The following is a 23,151-nucleotide window of genomic DNA, read 5'->3' on the forward strand; positions in this document are numbered from 1 at the left end:
TTTCACTTTCACACTGTGGCAGTGATGGTGGTTACTTCTGATGTAACACCAGCCACCCTGCAACCTGCTGCACCATACTGATACTGGCTCTGTTGACAGTGACTTATGACACAGAGGGGGTCACTGTATACACACTTCTTTAATTACCACAATACCACTGAGCACCAGCATGTTGTGTCCTAACTCGCTGTTCAAGAAGCATTGACTGTGGGTGAAAGTGCTGTATGTTCCATATACACTGCAAAAAGCCATTTAGTCTCGAATTTGGGTCTTAAACTCATGTTTGACTTAAAACAAGTGAAAAATATCCGGCAATGGAGTGAGATGATTTCAGTTTCCAATGCAGTTTTACCTGTTAAGAGAATTTTCTTGAAACCTGTCACCTCCAGACGCAGAGCACTGCTGGTTTTCGATCCTACCAGCTAGTTAATTGCAGGTAATTGCATCCACCTGGCATCCCAGGTGTAAATCAGTCCCTGAGTAGATGGCTACAATGAAAAGCAGCAGGACTCTGGGTTCTGAGGACCACAGGTTTACAGCACATTACATACATACATACATAGAAGCAGGGCTTATACAAAAATGTGTTTTATTTTAAAATGCAAGAGTGTAAGATGAGCTAAGATGTGAGGATTTATAGTAAAAGCTTACATTTTCACAATAATGCAACTTGCAGGCTACTTCCTTTTGTTAATTACTGCTCAATAAAGAACAGACTTGAGTTGACTTGAGTTGTAGAAAATGTTTTTGTTTTTTTTCTCACCATGACAAAGTTTGTCAGTGTCCAGGTAGGAGGAGTGAAGTGTCTTTCCTCTGCCTGTCCAATCTTTGGCTCTTGTACCCTGCATTCAAGTGATGTCGGGTCGTACTTTTGGTTGGAAACTTGTTCAGACCATAAATCCGACACCACTTGAACGCAGGGGAAGACCATGGCATTGTGGATAGCAGTAGGATTTTAAGAATTAAAATAAGACTGAGTGGCTTGTAAAGATGTTTTGTGGTGGGTTAGCCCTAAAGCATCCTAGCACCGACTCTATCTTTGCCCTAATGAAAGTTGATTAGGGGACCTTGGAGTTCAGATGCTGTTATTAAAGCAGAACATGATGTCAGGGCAGGGATCAGGTGTGAGGCCCTCCCTCCCTATCTGCCTCCCTCCAGCTTCCACCGTGGTCAGAGAGGGGCCCCCTATATTTTCCATGGGCAGTTTATCACACTTCCTCTCCCTCTGCCCTGGGCCCCCCGTCAGCCTACCAGACAGGAAAATCAAAGAGTTTAGGGGCATTCCATTACAGCGCAAATGGTATATTGCATTGTACAGTACATGCTGATGATATATTTTATGGTTTAAAGCTCTTGCAGTTTAACTACAAACCAGGAAGGAGCTCTGAGGCAATTTCCTTTAACAGCTCTCATGAGCAGACATAATAGTTTTGGGTTGGAGATGGGACTGATTTTTCCATTCGTATTGAATTGAATGTTATGGAGATGAATGGCAGGTAAAGTTTACTGAACTTCAGCTGAATGGTATTGAATAACTGTCAAAATTATTTCATTGGAATTTGATTTGAGTGGAATTGTATAGAATAAACAATTTCGTACATTGCTGTTGACTTGATTTCATTGGTATTAAATGATCTAAATGTCAGTTAAAATGATTTGGTAATTTCCATGGGCAGTTTATCATACTTCTGGTCGGTCTACCAGACACTGAGGCCTGGATCTACTAAAAAGGCACAAACCATTACCACAGAAAATAACAGCATCCACAGCTGTCTCCCATTCTGCTGCTATTAAGCTGCTATCTAGGGACTTGGATCGGGCTTGAACCATGGCATCAAGCTGGAGGAAAAAAAATGAATCTTTTCTGTAGGTGAATAAAAAAGTACAGATGTTTAATTGCATGTCTATACAGTAATGTGAAAGTAGACCAAAAGTAGTCTCCTTGTTTCCCTGTTCCTGACTTATTCATGATATTTGGTGAAGTACATGCGAGATGGAATGTGCTCACTTTCATTGAAGTTGTCAACATATGCCTGGTTTAATAATAACTAACTTAAAGTAGGGCAAGTTGTAAGTTATAGAATAAATTATAAGCTGCTAAACCGGTAAGTTTCCTATAGGTTTCATCAATTGTCATGAAAAAAATAAGAGCGACGTTTCTTCTGATATACAGTATCTATGGGCGGACATATTGCTCTGTTTATCACTGAATTAAATATGAACTCTTAAGAGGCTTTGCTATTTTTGCATTACAATAGGAGAGAAAATATTGTTTTGTTAAACTCTAGGTTGTTGTCAAAAAGGATCAAAAATATTCTGAATTCCCTGCCCCCCCTTGCGTATCTTCCATCCTTGGCATGGAGGGACATCATCCTCTTCATCTTCATCCTCCGCTTCTTCCCCCTATCTGTTCTCTTTAACTACAGGCAAGCAAAATAAGGCTTTCTGGTTCACCAATTCATATGGAGGGAGTCATTTGATTAATTGCCCCAATTTTTGCTTTTTATAAGTGACACACAGGTTGCAAAACATCTGCGCCCAGTTTCTCCTATATTTTAAAGGAGCAAAACGCTTGTTCGCCTGGTTGATTCATGGGTTGAATTTATTAAATAATCTTAAAAAACAAGTATGAGAACGATTGAGACAAATTGAGAAAAATATCTTCAAATCTTCAAGTACAGTTTAAAAAAAAACAACATGAAGGATAACACAATAAAGCTCGGGAGCTTATTGCCATTATGGTCCTTAAGAGGGGTGGGGGTTGTTGAAAATACAGCACAAGGACAGTATGGGATCCTGCACAGACCAAGACCACAGACCAGCACAGACCAAGGCCTAGCTCTCAACATCTGAATGCCATTTTGTCCATTTTGACAAGCATAAAAATTCCTGCTAACCACACAAATGCTCTGGTTGATCTGGGTCTTAGACTCCTCGACTGGAGGTAAAGGATGAGAGAGTTTAGCCTTCTAATGAAAAGAAATAAAAATGAATGAGGAATCACTGCCATCATTGGCATATGCTAACCTGCTACCTATCTTTTCAATGACTTTTGAAGGTAATTAGGCCGCGAAACGCCACCGAACAAATGTTATCTTCCAACTGTGACAGCAATGCCTCCTCCTTCATTTTTTCCTCCCATGTACCACAGCCAGGGCGAGCGCATGAGCCTGCCAACCGTTAACGCCACAGAGGAAGTGTGCAGGAAATGAGATCAGCCTTAAAGAGAGGTAACGCCTGAGCTGGAGCCACTGACACCAGACCAATAACTGTCACTCACTGCACCTGATACTGAAAAAGCTCCAAATAACAGGAAAATCACAATAGGGCGGAACAGAGAAGAGGGGAGCAGAATAGAATAGAATAGAATAGAATAGAAAAGGGTGATACAAGAGCACAACACAAAACAAGAGAGTGGAATAGGAAAAGCAGGATTGGATAGAATACAAAAAGAGGATTGAATAGGAAAGAGAACAGAAATAGAATAGACAACACAGAAAAACAACACAGCAGAACAGAGAAAAGCGACACAACCAAATGAAGTAAAAAAAAAAAAAAAAAAAATGCACAACAACTCTTACCATCAGTCTGTCTCAAAGGCTGTTGGAAGAACTGTCAAGAGTTAAAAATATCTGCGAGGGGGGCGGAGGTTGGATTCTTTGTCACTGTATGTGCAACTGTAACCGTATGTGATACATGTTCCCTTTTACTCAAATAGAATAGAATAGAATAGAATAGAATAGAATAGAATAGAATAGAATAGAATAGAATAGGGTCAAGGGGATACATAAACAGATCAGAACAAAGCAGAACAGAATAGACCAGACCAGACTAGAAGAAAACAGCACAGCACAGCGCAAAAGAAAAAGTGTTCAGCATGGTGTATAAGAGAGGAGATAAAAGACAATAAAAGAGCAGCACAACCCATACTAACTATCAGACAAATTCTGTTTGAAATAGGAATTTTCAATAGCTAAAAATACCAGCAGGGCTAGGCCTAATTCAGTGGCTGTGTATGTGCAACTGTCACTATACCCTGCACACATTCTCTTCACCATGATGAAAGACACAGTTGGTAACTTCACTGAAGAAACCAGGCCTGACAGGAATGTGTGTGTGTGTACGTGTGTGAGTGTGTGTGTGTTGTGATGTGTGCAAGCCGCTGAACTTCTGCCTATTGAATTTCTGTAAGCTAGAAAAAAACAAAAAAAAACATAACATGTTTTATTTCTTATTTATTGAGACAGGAGCCAGGAAGAATGATGAAACATTTACAGTGCCAGCTATCACCTACACCCAAGAACAAGAAGTTTTTGATATGGAACATAGATACAAACACAATACTTGTTTTTTTGAAGCATAACACAACTACTGCAGTAGGCAGGAAACTTGCTTGTTATGTCGAAACTTGTTTTATAAGATATGACTGCTTTGTGGGGGTGGAAACTCCCAACTAAAACTTTGTCAGATGTTTGCAGGCCTCAGAACAGACGGAGATGAACTCTATCCATTTATCTATCTATCTATCTATCTATCTATCCATCTATCTATCTGTCCGGTCCTGTCCCCTCTCTCTCTCTGGATGAATGCAGGCAGGTGCGATGGAAAGTGGAATTACCCTCCAGGTAAAAATGCAATAGGCTGTTAATATATGGGTGGATTACAAAGAACTTGAATGGATAGAACGGTCTTTCCCATTCAAATCAGCGTTTCTGGACAGTCGGAGCGGCGGCCATTTTTATGTGAACTGTTGTTCACATAAAAAGTCACGAGTCACAGACCTATCTTTTTTCAAAGCGTTTTTATGATTGAGTGATCATGTACACAATTTTGATTGAATGCCTTTAACTGTTGTTGCTTTGTTGTTGTAATGTTGTTAAATCTCATCGTTTGTTCTTTTAACCTTTTATTCTTTTGTAAAGCACTTTGGTAACCTAGGTTTTGAAAGGTGCTATATAAATAAAATTGTATTTAATTTTAGTTACTTACTGACATTGGGCTAGCTTCTGTATAAACCGACGTACAGCAAGTCGCTGAGGTGAGAGGTTTTTGCAGCAAGAACCAATGGCTAATGCTAATGTTGACTAGAAGAGCTAGTTTTTTAATAAAGCTACGTTAACCTTGTCGCTAACGTTAGCTTTCAGTTGAGTTTTGACAGTTTGCTAGCAGATATATCGGCACAGTTCTCAAGCAATTGTGACACACTTAACAGCCTTAATGCCCAGACTATTAACCCTTAAAAAGACTAACAAAAACAAACTTAACAAAACTGTATGGAGTATGATATTTACTGGTTTAGACAGCCAGAAAAAAGGTAGCATTTGTTCCATAAAGAGTTAAACATTTTGGAATTCTGAAATAGAGCATCAACACCGTCATGTTTTCACTTGTTCTGCTGTTCTGGCACTGCTGCTTGGCCCCTTTAACCACTCATTACTTGGCTGCTCGCAATGGTAATGCAATAATACAAATTCATTCTACTGTTTACCCACAGTAAGTTGCCCTGGATAAGATTATCTGCTAGCTTTTACACACCTGAATAAAACCTGTCTTTGGTGACAGGCGTGTAGTAGGCTAATGTATGCATAACGTCTCTGCCGCATGTTTACTTATGCAAAACATCTTGAGGCCTCCTTTATGCTTCAGGCCTTCTTTATGCTTCAACACCTTTAATTATATTCAGTGAGTGAATGAATAAATGTCTCTGTCTGTCTGCCTGTCTGTCTTTTTGTCTATAGGCAGAGTGGAGAAAGACAATATTGCCTGAATTAGGTATGGGACTGACAACTAATTCATATAAGGATAAAAAGGTTATTTGTCATAGCTGTCAAATATTGACTGTTCATGCTCCAAAATGTTACTCATGTATGATGTAGGCCTATGCCATGTATGCCTTTACTTATATTGTATGTGCCATATTACATGAATGAATGACTGACTAAACGAATGAATAAATAAATAAACAAATTAATGAATGGCTAATTAATGAATGAATTAATCATTCAATTAGGTAAAGCGTCAGAAACTGACAATACTCACAAGCCTCATAAACAAATTTGCATAATCAGCCTTGTGCAAACATTTTTAACTCATACATATTGTGGACTTTTAGGTATAAGAAAAATAACATTTTTGCATACTGTATCAAAGTCTAGTTCTCAGAAATCTTCTGCGTTATGAATCATTACTGAATGAATGGCCACTTATGTAACTTGCTAACTAATGCTTCATGTATTTTCCAACCACATGTCACTGTGTCATGTTTTTTGGGAGGGTAATGATATAATGATGTAACCACATTTCTGAGACAGAGGTGGGACTGATGCCTTTGAAATAAAACCAAGAATCGAGATAGCCTAATGCTGAGGTGTAAAACAAGTCTGCTGGATAAAGAAATGACCCTAATTTAACTAATAAACGCTCCCAAAACCGGTTGATTAAGAAGGAAATCATGTCCATCGTTGAACTAAACGGTCTAACTGTCCCCTTTGTCTTGAAACATTCCTCGACTGTCCCCAGTTTCCATGCTAATAAAACCGCTCTAGTGTAATGATGAGAAGCGGTTAGCTTGTCTGCACCTAGCTTAACTGGCTAATCATTCACCTCACCTCCAGAGTCACGGGGCATTTTTTTTGTCTTACACTGAGCTGTGAATATTCTGGTTGTTTGTGCTTGTGTCTACGTGTTAGCATTCCCATTAAACGCCATTATTAGCAGGTGCACAGAAGACAAGACACAATACCCTCTGTGGTCCAGTGCCTGTGGCTAATAAATAAAGCTAATAAAGCTAAAGGAGATTATTTTTGTACCACGCTACCCATACCAAAATGTTCTATCTCTATCTAAAAATCTGTACCCCATGTTTTGTGTATCATATCTTGTACTTTGAAGTCATTCCAAATATAGCACAGCTAGAATGTAACTGGGATTTCTTGCTGTAAAAGTGGGTGGAAAACTGACTTTGTACTACAGAGAAAATTTTGCCTCTATTTAATTTTAGACGTGAAATTTAAGTGTCATTCACATTGCATATTCTGCTGCTTCATGTGTATTTGTTCTAGGAAACAAGGGCGAACTAATTTAACAAAAACACAGTGGGCTGTGGCTGATGCAACACAGTGAAATTTAAGGAGCATTCATGCACAATAAACCACTTCTGTCAGACCACCTATTGAGCTGCTCTGCGTGTGTGTGTGTGTGTGTGTGTGTGTGTGTGTGCGCGCGTGCACGTGTGTGTGCATATCAATGTGAGTATTTTTGTGTATAAGCGTGGGTGTCTGTGTGTGTACCTGCCACTGATGTACATAAGAAATAGATGCTGCCTCTGTTGTTCATTCCTACAGCGCAGCCTGAAGGCAATTTTCATCACTACCTCTGAGTTCTTGCAACTATCTACTGTGGCCTATTCTTGCCACAAAGCTGGCATTTGGGGTGTGAGAGTCAAGATCCTGTAAGTAGCTCCATCAATCAGAAGGAAAACACCAGCATAAAGCCCAAAATCAACCTGTACAGGTTTTTGCAGCCGCTGTGGCTCAATTTTCACAGCAGAGGTTCAATGTGAAAAACTCTTAACAGAAAGAGTCAACGGAATTGCTGCAATTACATTCAAAGTGCATTATTATTAAAGGACTACACTAACTTTTTGGGAGTTTGGCCCTTTGTTCACCTGGAAGTGAGCAAAGTTAGACAGACGGCTAAAGTATTTGTGCTGCTGATTCATAATGATGAAGACTGAGATTTTGTTCTCAGAAGTTATGGATCTACAGGCCATAGAATGAAAGCCATTACTACGTTACTGCTACTGTAAAATAGGAACAAACTATTACTACTATTTTTTACCTTTGGTTTGCTGTTACTGTGAAATAGTGTGATGTCTCTGTTTTGTGTTCACCAATATTGTGCTGCAAGAGAAATGTTAATGTATACTGTACATAACTTGTGTGTACACATTTTGAGTAAGACTTGGGTGTTGGGTTGCTGTATTTCAGTTCATCTTAAGTGATTACAGTAAATTTACAGTATAAAAAATGTGAAAATTACATTTTCACCTGTGAATTATCTCTTCACATGTGAAATCAAGCAAAAACATGTTCACATGTGGAAAAACACTTCATCTATGAAATGAAATTGAATTGTCACATGTGATGACAGAATACAACATGAAAAAATGTTTTCACATGAAAGCTGAACTGATATCATATCTCACCCAACATGTCCAAAAAGCATATGTGCTTTGAATTCACATGTGGGTTTTCACATGTGACTATGCCGTAAGGTCATGTCTGAATGTGTTTCATCTCTTTATGCATAGATTTTTGTGTTTTGGATGGATTTTCTTTCTTTCTTTGTCTTTTTTGCATCACAACAGACTTGCACAGATTATTACAGAGAATACTTACTGTACATAATCAAGTACTTGACAACATCTGCAGCTGAAAACCTTTTGTTCTTTGCTATTTGGAACAAAACGAACAATTAAAAGTTCACTCATATTCGTTTTCATTAATCAGGCTCACCATGGCAACAACTGGCAAATTATCTCCCTCTTGAGTTAAAGAAAACCAGGCAGGTCACGTTTGTAAGAACGAGGCAGTTTTCAGCGCACACTGAGCCTCTGTCTGGCGACACGAAACTGATCAATGCCAAACTCTTGGATATGTTCAAGGGCCTCATTTATAGAAGTTTTTTTTACACACACAATTTTGCTTGCATCCATATCCAAGCCAAAGCTGTGATTTATGAAAACAATGTGTTCTCCAGTGTTCTGTGATCAAAAGCTGAAATTATTTGCAATGATGCTGCAAAGAATGAATGCCATACATTTGTTTTTTGTCATAATCTTTGAAATATTCATTTGATAGAATCTTGGATGAAGAAATTTTGCAACTCGGCCTGCATTGTTAATGCAGCCTCTTTGTCACACGATCTAAATGCTGCTTCATACAGTAGGCTTGTCCACCCACTCCAAACAAAAGGAATTCCAGGAGAAACTGATGAAAACCTGATGACATTTTTTTTTTCTTTCTTTTTTTCTTGCATTTCTTGCAAAAGAGGAAATGTCTGGAAACAGAATAGTGAATAAAATGGCAATGTTTATTGAAGTGTTACAGAAAAGGATTCAACAGTCAGTTCATATTTTATGAGCGCTGTTGAAATGCCCCCATCTGGATGTGGTCTCTTTATTCAGCAGCCTCGCTTCCCTATGGGAGAGAAATGAAAAACACATTAAAATTTGCCAATGTCATGGGAACAGGGCAGGGAGAATGGAGAAATACTTAATGCATCGTTTACACCTGATCTTAGAATAGGAGTGCTGATCGAGGATGCCTGGTCAAACCACATTATCTTTGGTATGTACGACTTACAAAGTGAACTCTATGTGTCTCTATTCTTTGGTGCTTCATGAATATAGGATCAGAAATCACTTACCGATTAAAATAGATTCCATTATGAGAACACTGTATGTAAAAACAAAACGAATGTTCCCTAACACAGTGGTTCTCAACCTTTTTCATATCAAGGACCCCTAATTTAGTCCACATTAAAGCCACAGACCCCCATTTGGTGAGATTTTGTCTCTCGGACCCAAATCTGAGAATATTTTTTGTTGTCAGATATGATTTTGTCCAGAATTCCATGACTATCTGTACTGTAGGTAGAGAGATAACAGTGAAACTATGATCAAAATAGTCATTCTAAAATGACAAAATAATGAAGTTTAACAATTCATCAATTTGCTGGGGACCCCCTGGAATGCCCTCAAGGACCCCTGGTGGTCCCTGGACCCCACGCTGAGAGCCACTAATGACCTTTCCAGCATCGTGGCTCTTGGCCCTCAGCTTGTTGAGCTGGGACTCTGCGATGTCTGTCCTCCTCCAGCTCATGCTGCACCTTCCTGAACCTGGAGAGGTGAGTGTTGACCTGCTCCTCCTGTTGGGGTGGAAAAGGTGGAACTGTATGACAAAGTTTTCCTTATCTGTCTGTCTTTAGTAGAGTATGCCATCAAAATCCCTTGGGACATGCATAATAAATCATACAATCAAGATTCTCCGATATCATTTTACTGATGATATAATTTCATGACTATAAATGCTACTAGTTTGTTTTAGTAATAGAGTAATCATAAAATCCAGGCATAAAACAGCACAAAAATCATTCATTATCAGATGTAACACAGTTCATGAATCTACACTGGAAAGAGCATTGAAACATAAAAAGCAATAAAAGGAACTTGTTATGCAATCTTAGTTTAGGTATTCCACAATACATCATTTATTCTATCATATTTCACAATCAAAGCTCATTATTAGCAGGCTTTACTCACAGCCTCCTCAGCCTGTCTCTTGTAGGCCTTGACTCTGAGCTGCAGCTTGTCCACCAGATCCTGCAGTCTGTTCACATTCTTCTTATCCTCCTCCGTCTGCGCAGATTAAAGAGAGAGTAAGGACAAACGCAGCAGAAAGGAGAAATCACGGTTGCAGGATTGGCCCTGAAATATGTAACAGCGGCACTGCACCGCTTATGGATGATTGTGAATTAGTCAATCCACAATCAACCACTTCATTAGGAGCATTGTCTGATATCCTTAGGGTGAGGGCCTCGGCTGTATTCCTGGTGAACAGGAGAAAAGTACCTGATAGGTCAACTCCTTCACTCTCCTCTCGTACTTGGGACTCCCTTAACAGTTTCAGCTCCACGTCTCTGCTTGCCCTCGACCTGAGCCTCCAGCTCACGCACCTGTAAGATTCAACAGTCAAGAGTGGACATTTTGCCAACAAATTGAAATGGGGGCTACACAGATGAAACACCCAGCACTCTCTGTTTATGACCAGGTAAAATATGACGTACCCCGGCCACCCTTCATGGCGAGGTTCTCGGCTTCATCCAGGCGGTGCTGCAGGTCTCCAGGTTCTTCTTCATCCTCTCCAGGTGAGCGCTGGTGTCCTGCTCCCTCTTCAACTACAAATTCAACTTTAATTCAGGAATACAATTTTCCTCAATATTTAAATCCCCTTTCCTCAATATTCATTTCCCTTGACACATAGAATCGATTAAACTTGACCCCCAAACTGTTAGCATTTCACATTCTGCTGAGCAATAACACTTTCGCATGTGAGTGACTGATGTGACAAACCTGAGAGTGAAGCAGCCCCACTCGCTCGCTCGCATTCCACCAGCTCCTGCTCCGCCACTTTGCGGCCTCTCTCCAGTCTGCTCCAGAGCGGCTCTCAGCTCCTCGATCTCAGCCTGCATCAGGGCATTCCTGCGCTCCACCATGGCAACCTGCTCCTTCATGTCCTCCTGCATCGTCAAGGTGCAGTTGGGCATCCTGGAAACAAGGAAAATGGCTATGTGAATCGGTGACTACACAAGACTTTCTTTGAACTTTCATGAACCTAGGCTAAAGGCTGAACACTAAAATTCTCATTTGGGTCCAGGATGAAAAAGTTCGAGAACTCTTGGTCGATGGTCAGAGGATAATCTGGTCAAGTGTAACAAGGACGATAGTTGACAGGTAAATTCCGATTTTCCCCAACATTAATTTCCATTAACAAGGGGCATACGGTCTAGCCATGGTGAAGTTTGTTTATTGCCCCTTATTCTACTTTGATAAAGTTCCAAAGAGTTGTATAGTTTGGTAGTAGCATACATGCCTTGCATGTGATGTGATATGATATAATTCCTTTTGGAAGATAAATGTTGGTCTCACAGAAGAAATCTAACAATTGTAGCTGCCACATTAGTTTGAATGTAACGTGAAGCTTCATGATTTTACTGGACAGAACAACAGCGCTGCCTCTGGGGCTCTCTATGTACAGATATCACCACATTTCAATAAATATAAATGTATTAAAATGGCCTGGTAACTGGTGAATTGACTTGCATCATAAATGATCATATTTATTTATCACTTTTCAGAGAGATGTTCTCTGGTTAGTATCTATATTATTCGTTAATGTTAATATTGATGTGAACATGTTACAAAACTTTTCTATTCTTTTGCTTATGGCAAAAATGATTGACAGTTACCCCACCCTCTCAAAGTCTCTGGTCTGCAGAGACACCCTACCTATGCTATTGGTGGAGGCGGGAGTTTGAGGAGAGGCCGACAGACAGCGAGAGAGTCGGAGGTCGGAGGCTGAGCGAGTAGAGGCTGAGAGTTGAGCTGAGACAAGAGAGTCAGAAGCCGCTAGAGACAATCAGAGAAGAGTCTAAACTGTCAGTGTTTAATAGTATTTTGTCTAAGTGAGTTGGTAACGTGATATGCTCACAGAGAGCCCGTTTTGTTGCTGCTTATTACTGCGTGAATACTTGTTAGCACCAGCATCGAAGCTAAGTAGCCTCCTAGCTAACACCAGTACCGAAGCTAAACAGCGGACTAGCTAACACCAGCGCTGAAGTTAAGTGACTTTCGTTAGTGAGCAGTTTAACGTTTGTAAAGAGACTTCTTTTCAACCGTGAAGGAAGAGAGGACACCAGATAGCACCCGCCATTGGATCTTCAGGACCGTGAGTAACGGGACTACGAACTACATCTAGACTGTGAGTACGGAATTAACATTCTTTTTGGCTCTGTATAGAGTGAAGGGGCTAAGTTTTGCCAAAACCCAAGCTCCACCCAAGCTCCGACCAGGCCTGCAACGGGGTTTATTATTCATTTTTGAGTATATATTTAATTACTGCCTGTGTGTGTGTGTGTGTGTGTGTGTGTGTGCGCGCACGCGCGTTCGTTTGTGGGCCCACTGTACTGTATGTGTTAAAGTTAAAGAGCAAGTGTCTTGATTAGTATTTTACTGTGAAACGTTGAGTTTACATTGTTTCTTAAAGGAAAACCAGCAACGGGAAGGTTAGGTTTGAGTTACATGGTTTGTTTATTGTTTGTTTATTTGTTAGGATCCCCATTAGCTTTGCCCTAAAGCACAGCTTATTACTTATTTATACATACTTATTTATAAAGAGTTGAAGCTCTGGCTCTCGCCTTAGAGAATGATTTGAACCAAATGCTATGCTTTTTGTTTTGGATATGTTATGTATCAGTTTGTTTTCAAGGATCCACTTTCCAATAATATCTAGCTCCCTGTTCAAGATGGCAGTCAGATCAGCAGGTGTTGTTGCTGATGCATGTACTGTAGTGTCATCTGCGTACATAGTTAATTTAGCATTTTTTAGTACGAGAGGTAAATCATTGGTAAAAATGGAATACATAAGTGGGCCTAGGCAGCTCCCTTGAGGAACTCCACATTCCACAGACACGCTATCTGAGTAACTTCAATTAAAGCAGACTCTCTGTGATCTATTTACCAGATAGCTTTCCATCCAAGCAACTACAGGTGGACTAAATCCATAACACTCAAGCTTTTCAAGAAGAAGCTTGTGGTCAGTAACATCAAATGCTGCCGTAAAATCTAATAGGACAGCTCCACAGATCGTTTTGTTGTCCAGATCTCTGTACCAGTCATCTGTCATTTGCACTAGAGCTGTGCATATAGAGTGTCCCTTTCTGTAAGCATGCTGGAAGTTTGTTATCAGATTATTTACTGAGAGGTATTCTTGTATTTGATCAAATGCTGCTTTCTCAAAGATCTTACTTAGTGCTGGTAACAAGCTTATGGGACGACTATTGGGGCCACTAAATGATGTTTTCCAGTCTTTGGGCAGTGGACTAACTTTTGCTTCTTTCCAACAACTTCCATATTCAATTCACATACTTTATCCAGCATCTCACCCATAGCTTCTGAATAATTACGGTTTGTGCATGGTGGCCTATAGCAGCAGCCCACTAAAATAGATTTAATATGAGGTAAATTAACTTGAAGCCATATTACCTCAATTTCATTACACATGATATCCTCCCTAACTTTCACTGGAATATGATTTTGAGGATAAAAAGCTACACCGCCCCCATACATGGTCCTGTCCTTTCTATATAGATTATACCCTTGTATGCACACAGCTTCATCATCAAATGTCTCATCCAAATAGGTTTCAGATATTGCAAAGATGTTAATTGTGTTTGAAAACAACAGGTCAGTAATTTCATACACTTTGTTCCTTAAACTACAAATATTCAATGAGCAATCTTCAAGCTTTTCTTTGGAAGTAAAGCAGCAATAGACATGAGACATGAAAAGTATTTCCCACCCTAATTTTACCTTTATATATTGTGTGTGTGTGTGTGTTAATGCGTATTGTTTATGTCATCGGTTAGAAGTTCTTTTTCTTTCGCCTTAATGCCGTTTGTGGACGATAAGCTTGTCATACCGTAGAAAAGCAATGTCCCCTGTTGATACTTACCTAGGAACTAAGTTAAGTTGCTATACTTATCTATCATTTTGGAAACCCATTTACCTGTATTGCCAGTAATTGGAGAGATTTTATTTTATTGTTTATTTCCTTCTATTTGGTACAGTTGCCATAGCATATGAGAACTTACACTTGCCTTAAAATATGAGTATTTAATTGTAACCTGCATTAAGCATCCAACTTACCTTGAAGAGTAAATGTTAACCTGTGAACCAAAATACACTGGTACTTAATTTAGTTATCTAACACTTGGGTAAAGCTCATTTATTGTACCTGGAGATATTATTTCAGTTTGACCTTTTATTTCTACACTGATCATTAATAAATCTGATTTTTATTTTTAAGAAATATACTTACCTGTGTTGTGTTCCTGGTAATTTATAAGTTGTTTTTCGTATGAAGAAAAGGGAGAATGGCAGGTTAGGGTAAGTTAGCCGAATTCATTTAAGTCTTTAAAACATAGAGGTATCCTATCACTTAGTTAAGATTTAGTGAAAGAACCCAGGGCGCTGCCCTATACATTAAAGGGTGAGGAAAGCGCTACACAGTATTCAATAATTTAAGCTAAGAACGGGGGTGCAATCCCCCTTCATTCCACCTGAAATTGCCCTGTGATCTACAATAGTACACAGGGCACACAACTGGGTGTAGGCATATGTCGTGGGTCAAGGGTCATGAGTCTGGGTCTCAGGCTGAGAGGCCAAATAAGGTACAATGCTGAAGACCCCTGACTTGTAGCTGACCTTAATGTGCATCATAACCCGAGCCTTTTAAATGGGTGCAGATATGCTGAATCGATGGTCCGTCTTACCTTGAGCTGCCCCTGGATGTTTCTGAGCTGCTTCTGGGCCTCGGTGGCCTGGCAATTGGCATGGCTCAGCTGGATCTCCATCTCATCCAGGTCTCCATCCAGGTCTCCCTCCATCTTCTTTGTGATCTTCAGAGGGTCGCTCCGCTGCTCCTGACCTTGGAGTCCAGGGTGCTCTGCATGGAGTCGAACACCCTCTGGCTGTTCCTCTTGATCTGCTCCGTCTCTTCGTCCTTCTCTGCCAGCTTCCTGTCCACCTCTCTCTTCACCTGGTTCAGCTCCAGCTGGACACAGAGAATCTTGGACTCCTCGTGCTCCAGGGTCCCCTAAGTGAGTACATTTAACTGGGTAAATTTAATGAAAGACACTTTCACTTCATATCATCTCAGTGAAGATTAATTTGAACAAATTGCAGGCTAATTCAATGAACCAATCTGCTGAAATTTATTTGAGAGGTGACACTCTATACACAGGTCATATACTATAAGTATGCTGTATATATATTCATAAAATTACCTCAATACAAGCAATTATTGAACTTGATTCTCAATTTGAATTTACCTCGGCTTCCTCCAGTGCGGTCTGGAGCTCTGCTTTCTCGGTCTCCACTACTTTTTGGCCTTCTCCAGCTCATGGATGTTCTTTCCAGACTCACCAATCTGTTCAGTCAGGTCAGAGATCTCCTCTGCAGAAGACAATACAAGTAACATTTTCTGTTTCTGTATAGCCTTCCAACCAGATATTACTAAATAACCAAAAAATGCCTTCAGAGGAACTGTGAATCTGGGGGCTGAACTTTGTAGGAGAGCCATGCAACAAAAGACAGCACCAATGACCCAACCCATAATTTGTCTTACACTGAATTAGTTCTCAGAGGGACATATGACAACAGAACTCAAGCATGTTGCATTTGCTCAGCAACTAGACTCCTACATAGTTGAACATGAACAAATTAATAGAGACAGTTCTATGAAACCCCAGGAAGAATACACTTGACATATGCTGCAGGTTCTTGTTCTCCCTCTTGAGGGTCTCTAAATGATCCAGAGCCTCTTCAGTTCTTAATTTTGATGAGCTCGGTACTCAGAGATCTAGCCTCCTTCTGCGCTCCCTCCAGTTCAGCCTGGCCCTCTTCATATTTTTGCTTCTACTCTGCTAGGACCTGGTATTATAAAGATAGATGATGACAAGGAAGCTTTAGGAGAGGGGATAGCATAAAATAAGTTACAAGCAGGATTGGAGCCCACAATGTTGTGAGTACATTGTACATGGCTGAGCCTGCTGAGCAACCACCCACCACTTCTATGCAATATGTTATGACAATACTGTACATTTCTACAGTGTTTTATTAAACTATTTTAGTCTTTGATTAATGCATTGGTAAAAAAAAAAGAGAGGGAGACGCTGGGCCAGCTTTTTCCTACACAGGAAGATTTAGTTTCACTCAACTATGGGGACAGTAGCACCTTAGTTAGAAAGTATGTGGTCGTAGCATTTGAATCCATGAAGAGATAAAGTGTTTAACACTGGTCTGTCTCACAGAAGAAAAATAATTAGCTTAATTCAAGTATTCACCATTGAAGCCACTATACTGGATTTTTTCACCACTTAAATTTTCTATATATTTGCATGCATCTTTGAACAGTTTTTCTAAATCCATGACATTTCACAACATGCAGTACTGTAGATCCATTTTTCTTGAGTGATTATGCATATAAAATGCACAGAAATCTCATTTAATTTAGTTGCTACATATTGCTGGTCATTGCATCAAGCTCTTTAAGTCGTTTTGGGAATGAAAATTGCCTCTGATGTCCTATTTGATTATGGATTATGGATTGGTAGAAAAGTGTCCGCTTACTTGGCTCCCTCCAGCTCCTCGGTACGCTGGATTGCATCAGTCTCAGTTTGGCTCTCCACTGCGCTACCTCAGAGTTAGCCTTGGACATGGCATGCTGCAGCTCAGCCTTGGCCTGCTGCTCCTCCTCAAACTGCTCTCTGAGCAGATCACAGTCATGGCGGGCAGACTGGACAGCATGGGCCAGGGCGTTCTTCGCCTAGCAATCATTGTGAGAAACAAGAACAGTTTAATCAATTCAGTGGATTGGATTTGCACATTCCTCAATTGTCTCAAAACTTCAAAATTCTTCTGTAACTTGTCTGCTACTCTCTACTATCTACATCTTCTCCTTTGTGACTGGTATAGATTTAATAAGGGAAATCAATAATGGATAATGGCTTTTACTTGGATTTGCCTCATCAGTGCACTTCATTGAAAGAATAAATGTCCCTAATATGTTGTACATTCAGTGTATATTCAATACTATAAATTAGTCACTAATATGTGATTCACGGAACAGCACAGAGAACAATACAATCAACATAATATGAATATATCTTTTTGAACTAAACAGATGATTCAATAACACTAAACCAACCACTAATTTGAATATATTAGATAATTAAATTGGCAAATGGACAACAGGGATTCCATCCCTGTAGAAATGTTTTCAGCATGGAAAAGTGAATGTCATACCTTCACTTGCTCCTCAGTGTGTCTCTTGAGCTCCTCGATCTGCTGAGTGTAAGCCTGCTTGCCTCTAGTCAGCTGGGAAACTAGAGCCTCCTTCTCCTCTATTTGACGACCATACTCGCCTGAATGAGAGCTGAAGTGGACATGTGAGCCATATGTGAGAAATTGGTGTCAGAGGGGAATGACACCACTTTAACTTCAACAACAAACTTCAAGTTGTCACTATACAAGTGTCTTCCACCCATTTGCTACTCCCCTTTTTCGACTTTTATTTGCTTTGGCCACAGCCTCCATGTTGCTGGAAAGGCTGTCAGTCTCCATCTTGAACTCACTCTTTTCCTTCTCCAGCTTCTGCTCCACTCTCTGCAGATTGTCAATCTGCCTAGCTCAGCAGGCTTCTTGATGCAAGGTGGGCTCCTCCAAGTCGCACCTCAGCTTCTGGAACTCGGCATCTCGCTTCTTGTTCATCTCGATTTGAGCTGCGGTGGCTCCGCCGGCCTCCTCCAGCCTCTCGCTGATCTCCTCCAGCTCTCTGGAGAGGTCGGCCCTCTGCTTCTCCACCTTGGCCCTGGCGGCACGCTCAGCCTCGATCTCTTCCTCCAGCTCCTCAATACGAGCCTAGGAAAAAGCAACCGATGGGTACATTATAATTTGCACAAAATAAATATGCCTTGGATAACTTAAGAGCAAATCCATGAGACAGAAGTTAAGTGGGGATGGGAAGATATATTTATCTCACGATACAATTCGATACAACCACGATACAATGTATTAAATAAAAGTTCAATGGCAACAAAAACTAAGACCTGCAGAATTATGTTTATTCTGAGCCATAAAACTTTCTACCAATGGTACTGACTTGCTAGAACAACAATTTAAAAATGTCACTCCAAAGTGCAAATAATATTTATATATTTATATTTTCAAGGAGAGCTTGTGAAATCGTGATGGGCAAACCATCTCATTTGTGATTACTACAGCAGAATAAAATAAAGCTAATATCACAATTCATTTTTCTGCCCCATGAGACAATAGTCATATTTTTGTATTGGGATATATTGAATTTTGATAGATTGTCCCCTAAAGTAAAGGCAATGTAAAAGTCAGATAATGTCACTAAAAATGGGTAACACATCTTATTCAATTTAATCTACCAATATATCAGGTATAGTACCTGGAGTTCCTTGATCTTCTGCAGCTGAGCTCCCAGAGACTGCTCATCTTCAATCTTGCTGATGAGCAGACTGGTCTCAGAGTACTTCCTGGATGTAGAAAATACAAAAGGCAGAATTAAAACACTGTTCACTGTGGTCTTGTGAACCTAAGCAGGTGAAGTATAGTCCTTCCAGGATTAGGTGTTCAATTAGCACTGGGGTCTCCTACATGAAAAGCATATGTGATCACAGTGCTGTGAAGTGCTCTGGACAATGGGTGTCTATTAACTGGCATAAATTATTCACTGCGGCGCTATGCATGGGAGCAGATATAGCATTATCCTCTAGAGCTGAAGTGGGCAATTTACTTCTTGAGTTTCTCCTCGGACTGCTGCTTGTCGTTTTCCAGGTCCATAATGGACTCCTGGGCCAGCTTCAGGTCTCTCTCAAGCTTCCTCTTGGCTCTATCAAGGTCCATGCACAGCTTCTTCTCTTGCTCCAGTGAACCTTCAAGCTAATAAAGCAAAAAGGTAATTTTAAGACATGTAATTATTAGAAATAGACATAGGTATCTATTTCTATGAATCTAATAGTCTCTATAGATATCTATATCTATATATAGATATATAGACAGATATCTTAAATTATCAGCCATCTTATGTTGACAAAACCTGCTGCATAATATGATACAATGCAATACGATTGGAAAGAACTTTCTTGTCAGATTTGTCTGGAATTTGTTATGCATCATAGCATAACAAATTTCAGAGAAATCTGTAGGTTTCATAAAATATTCAGTGGCTGTACGTTAGTAGCCTGAAAAGGGGATGAATTTCATTAGAATAGCAGACCGAGTAGCCTGCAAAATAAAGATTGGTATCATAAGAATTTTAATTAATTGGTTTATTTGTTTGAAAATGTGGGACCCAATGAAATTGTTTTGTTTTATGCTTCTGACAAACTTGTCCACAATGGCTTCCCAATTAATTAGCCTCTTTTAAAAAAGGCTGCTGCACATTAAATTATATAATTATATTACTCACATCATCAACTTGCTGTTCCAGCTTGGTATTGACTTTGGCCAGAGTGCTGACTTGTCTTCCTCTGCCTGCAGGTCATCCAGTGTCTGCTGGTGGGCCTCCTTGGTCAGCTTGGCAATGGACTCATCCTACGAGACCATTTCCTCAGTCAGGTTCTTCACCTAGAATTGTGACAGGAAATAGTTTTCCAGTGTTTATAATCTCACCGCAGTTCACTATTATATGAAGAAAAAAGACTCTAGACTCTAGACTATGAGGTATTCCGGTGATATTTTATGAAATATCAATCTTATTCTACCTTGTTCTCCGTAGCATGTTTCTCCTCCTCCACTTTGGCGAAAGTGAGCTCCAAGTCATCAATGTCCTTCTTCAGCTCAGAGCACTCATCCTCCAGCTTTCACTTCTTGGCAGTCAGCTCAGCATTGATCTCATCTCATCTTCCATCCTCTTCCCCGTCGTCACTTTGAGTTTGGCCTCCAGCTGGATTTTGCTCTTAATGAGCCCCTTGCACCACTCCTCAGCATCTGAGAGGTTCTCGCTTTCCTGTAGATAGTGCAGCATTCATTTGTTAGCAATAAGTCAAGGAAGCAGTATTGAGGAAATTATAATAACAAGGAGTATGTTCGATCATACTGCTGCAGTTGATTTACGACTTTTACAGAGGAAATTCACAAATGTAAGAATGTAAAACTGATCTCACATGAAAAGCTCCCAACCACACTTTTCGAGTTTTTTTACTTGGTCCTTTACTTTCTTTATTCTTGAAAATATGAGATTAACTGACTGCAGTGAAAATATTTGTTTTTCATAATCAACTCACAGCTGCCACTTGCAGTTGCAGGTCGTTCTTCTCCTGCAGGAGGGAAACATCTTCTCCTCCAGCTCCTTCTTCTTGGCTAGGGCAGCGGCCAGGTTGGTTGTCATCTTCCCGTAGTTCTCCTGGGCCAACTCCTCCTCGGTCTCAGCGCTCTTGAGCAGAGGCTTAATCTTGAAGTACAGGTGCATCCATGGCCAGTTCTTCACATTCATGAAGGAGCGAATGTTGTACTTGATGGTGAAGATGGCATCTCTGAAAGTGATTAACAGCAATGAATGTTTAATTATGCGCCATTGACATGACAGCGTGATATGAATGCCTAATACAACAAAATGATTTCATACTAAAAAGCCAATCAATCCATCAATCCATCCACTGGGTGATTACTGACTTCCTCTCTATCTAATTATCTAATCTAATTTCAAGCCTACCTCTTCTCCATCATCTTAATAAACTCCCTCCTCATGAGGTCTCCTCTGCAGAAAGCCTGGGTCATGGTTACCAGCTCAGCCAACTTCTCGTCTCTCATCTCTTCCAGGGTCCCCAGAAGACTGGATTTGAAGAACACCTGGATTTGGTGAAAATGTATTATATTTAAGCAAAAGAGGAACCATAGATTCAGCACTCGGGTATCTAAATCCTTACCTACTGGTATCGCACTGATCCCCACTTACTTTTCACTATCAATATTGATTTTAAGGTATCAAGATGTAGATCAAAAATCTTAAAAATATTGGATTCTTACAATGACAGTTCCAGTTTTCTTTTAGTTTATGGATCAAATGAGGATGGTCTGATTTGATTTAGAAAAGCAATTGGTATGTAGATAAACAGAAAAGTACTCTATCACATAATGAAATGTATCAGCAAAAGTATTGAACAATGAGACCCACGCCTATTCAGCACATACAGCCGTACACAACGACCCTATTGTGGCTTCTTTTGCCGGTAGAGATGAAGCTTCGGTTGCTAGCAGCAGTAATGTTAGCACTAAGTGCTCCACAGCCGAAAGTGGCGGGTCAGTGGTTAACACACAGGAGCTAGCCAACACAGAGGACCCGGAGCAGCTGCCGATTTTTCCACCAGTAACCCCAGCTCACCATGACGAGGCCAACTAACGTTACGGAATTTGATGAGCCATGTCAACCCGGACAGAGACCTTCGAGAGGTAATTTCAGAAAAGCTGGTTTACCAAATGGAAATAGCTGCATTATGTCATTGAGAGAGACACCGTTCTTTGCTTCACTTGCTGCAAAGCTCTGGAGAAGGGTTAATGATGGGAGGACAAGTTCATTTACAGTAGATGGATTTTGTAACTGGCATAAAGCAACTACAGAGTTTAGTCACCGCAAGTTGTCTGACCTACATTTCAAATTGAGTGCTTGTTTCACTCAACAACACTCCCATAAATGCTATACTGTCCAACCTTGTTGAAAAAGAGCAAGCAACTGCCAGGAAAGTTCTTCAGATCAATCAAATTTATCTGCCGTGAAGGGCTTCCATTAAGGTGCCATAGTCATCTGTAGTCAACTTATGGAAATATACATTGCCAAAAGCCTGTGAGTGGCTACAGAGAAAAGACAGTTGAATGTCTCACACCATTCAAAATGAAAGGCCACGTTTGGAGCCTTCAAATTGCATTATTGACATTATTATTGACATTATTATTTGGTTATTGCTGCTGCCATGCAGAATGAGTGTAATTGTCAACATCATGTTTGTGGTGTGTAGCCAGGAATTGGCAATGCTGCCAGCTGTGTGATATGACATACTTTAAAAAATAACATTCATGATAACTTGTAGGATGGGCAATAGCACATCGTCTATTGATATTTCACCTATTACTCAAAATAGGTGAAATGTTTGTGTGCTCTTGCCTAGCGTGCTATAGGCCTACTTCTGTAGTCATCATACTGTCTGGAGCCACTGTCTGACTAGAAAGGAATTGACATTTCTGCCCTTGCATTGCCTTTCTGAGCCTACCCACCCAGGCAGAATAAAGCTCCAAGCATGTTTATGACTGTCCTATTCCATTTGAAGTTCTGAATTCAGTGTGGTTGTGATATGGGATTGTAGAGGAATGTATTGGATGGGCAATTGGCTACCCTGTGTAAATGGCTTGTTTAGATTATCTGTGGTGTGAAAAGATGTGTTTGTGTGCTTATCCATTATAGGATTAGAACTCGTGTGTATGATTTACTTATGGGCGTGTGAGGGAGTGTGAAAGAGAGCTTGTGTCTATCCATTGTGGTAGATAGTAACAGTGAGAGGAGAACCGTCATTGGCCTCATCTTCAATCACTGTCTGTCTCCCACTGCATATGCCCTCTTCTTATGATGCCTATACTGGGTACAGATAGCTCTATGCCAGGCATCAGTATTGTCTGTGTACCGAGATTTGAGGTAACTAGTCTCTCTCCTACTTGGCAGTAGTCTGCAGTAAGGGTCTCTGGGCTTTCTTTCAGTATTTTATGTTTGTAGGTTTCTTTGCCCTGGC

At 40.2% G+C, this 23,151-nt stretch overlaps 1 pseudogene; it reads right to left on the bottom strand.

Annotated features, from left to right (window-relative positions):
* Nucleotides 1–1,075: 1,075 nt before the first annotated feature.
* Nucleotides 1,076–23,151, bottom strand: part of LOC139657933 (myosin heavy chain, fast skeletal muscle-like) — a 29,476-nt pseudogene continuing 7,400 nt past the window's right edge.

The sequence above is a fragment of the Centroberyx affinis genome, unplaced genomic scaffold (assembly GCF_046629955.1).
Source record: "Centroberyx affinis isolate AG114_WGS23_722 - 3 ecotype Tasmania unplaced genomic scaffold, CSIRO-AGI_Caff_v1 ptg002785l_1, whole genome shotgun sequence".
Taxonomy (NCBI): domain Eukaryota; kingdom Metazoa; phylum Chordata; class Actinopteri; order Beryciformes; family Berycidae; genus Centroberyx; species Centroberyx affinis.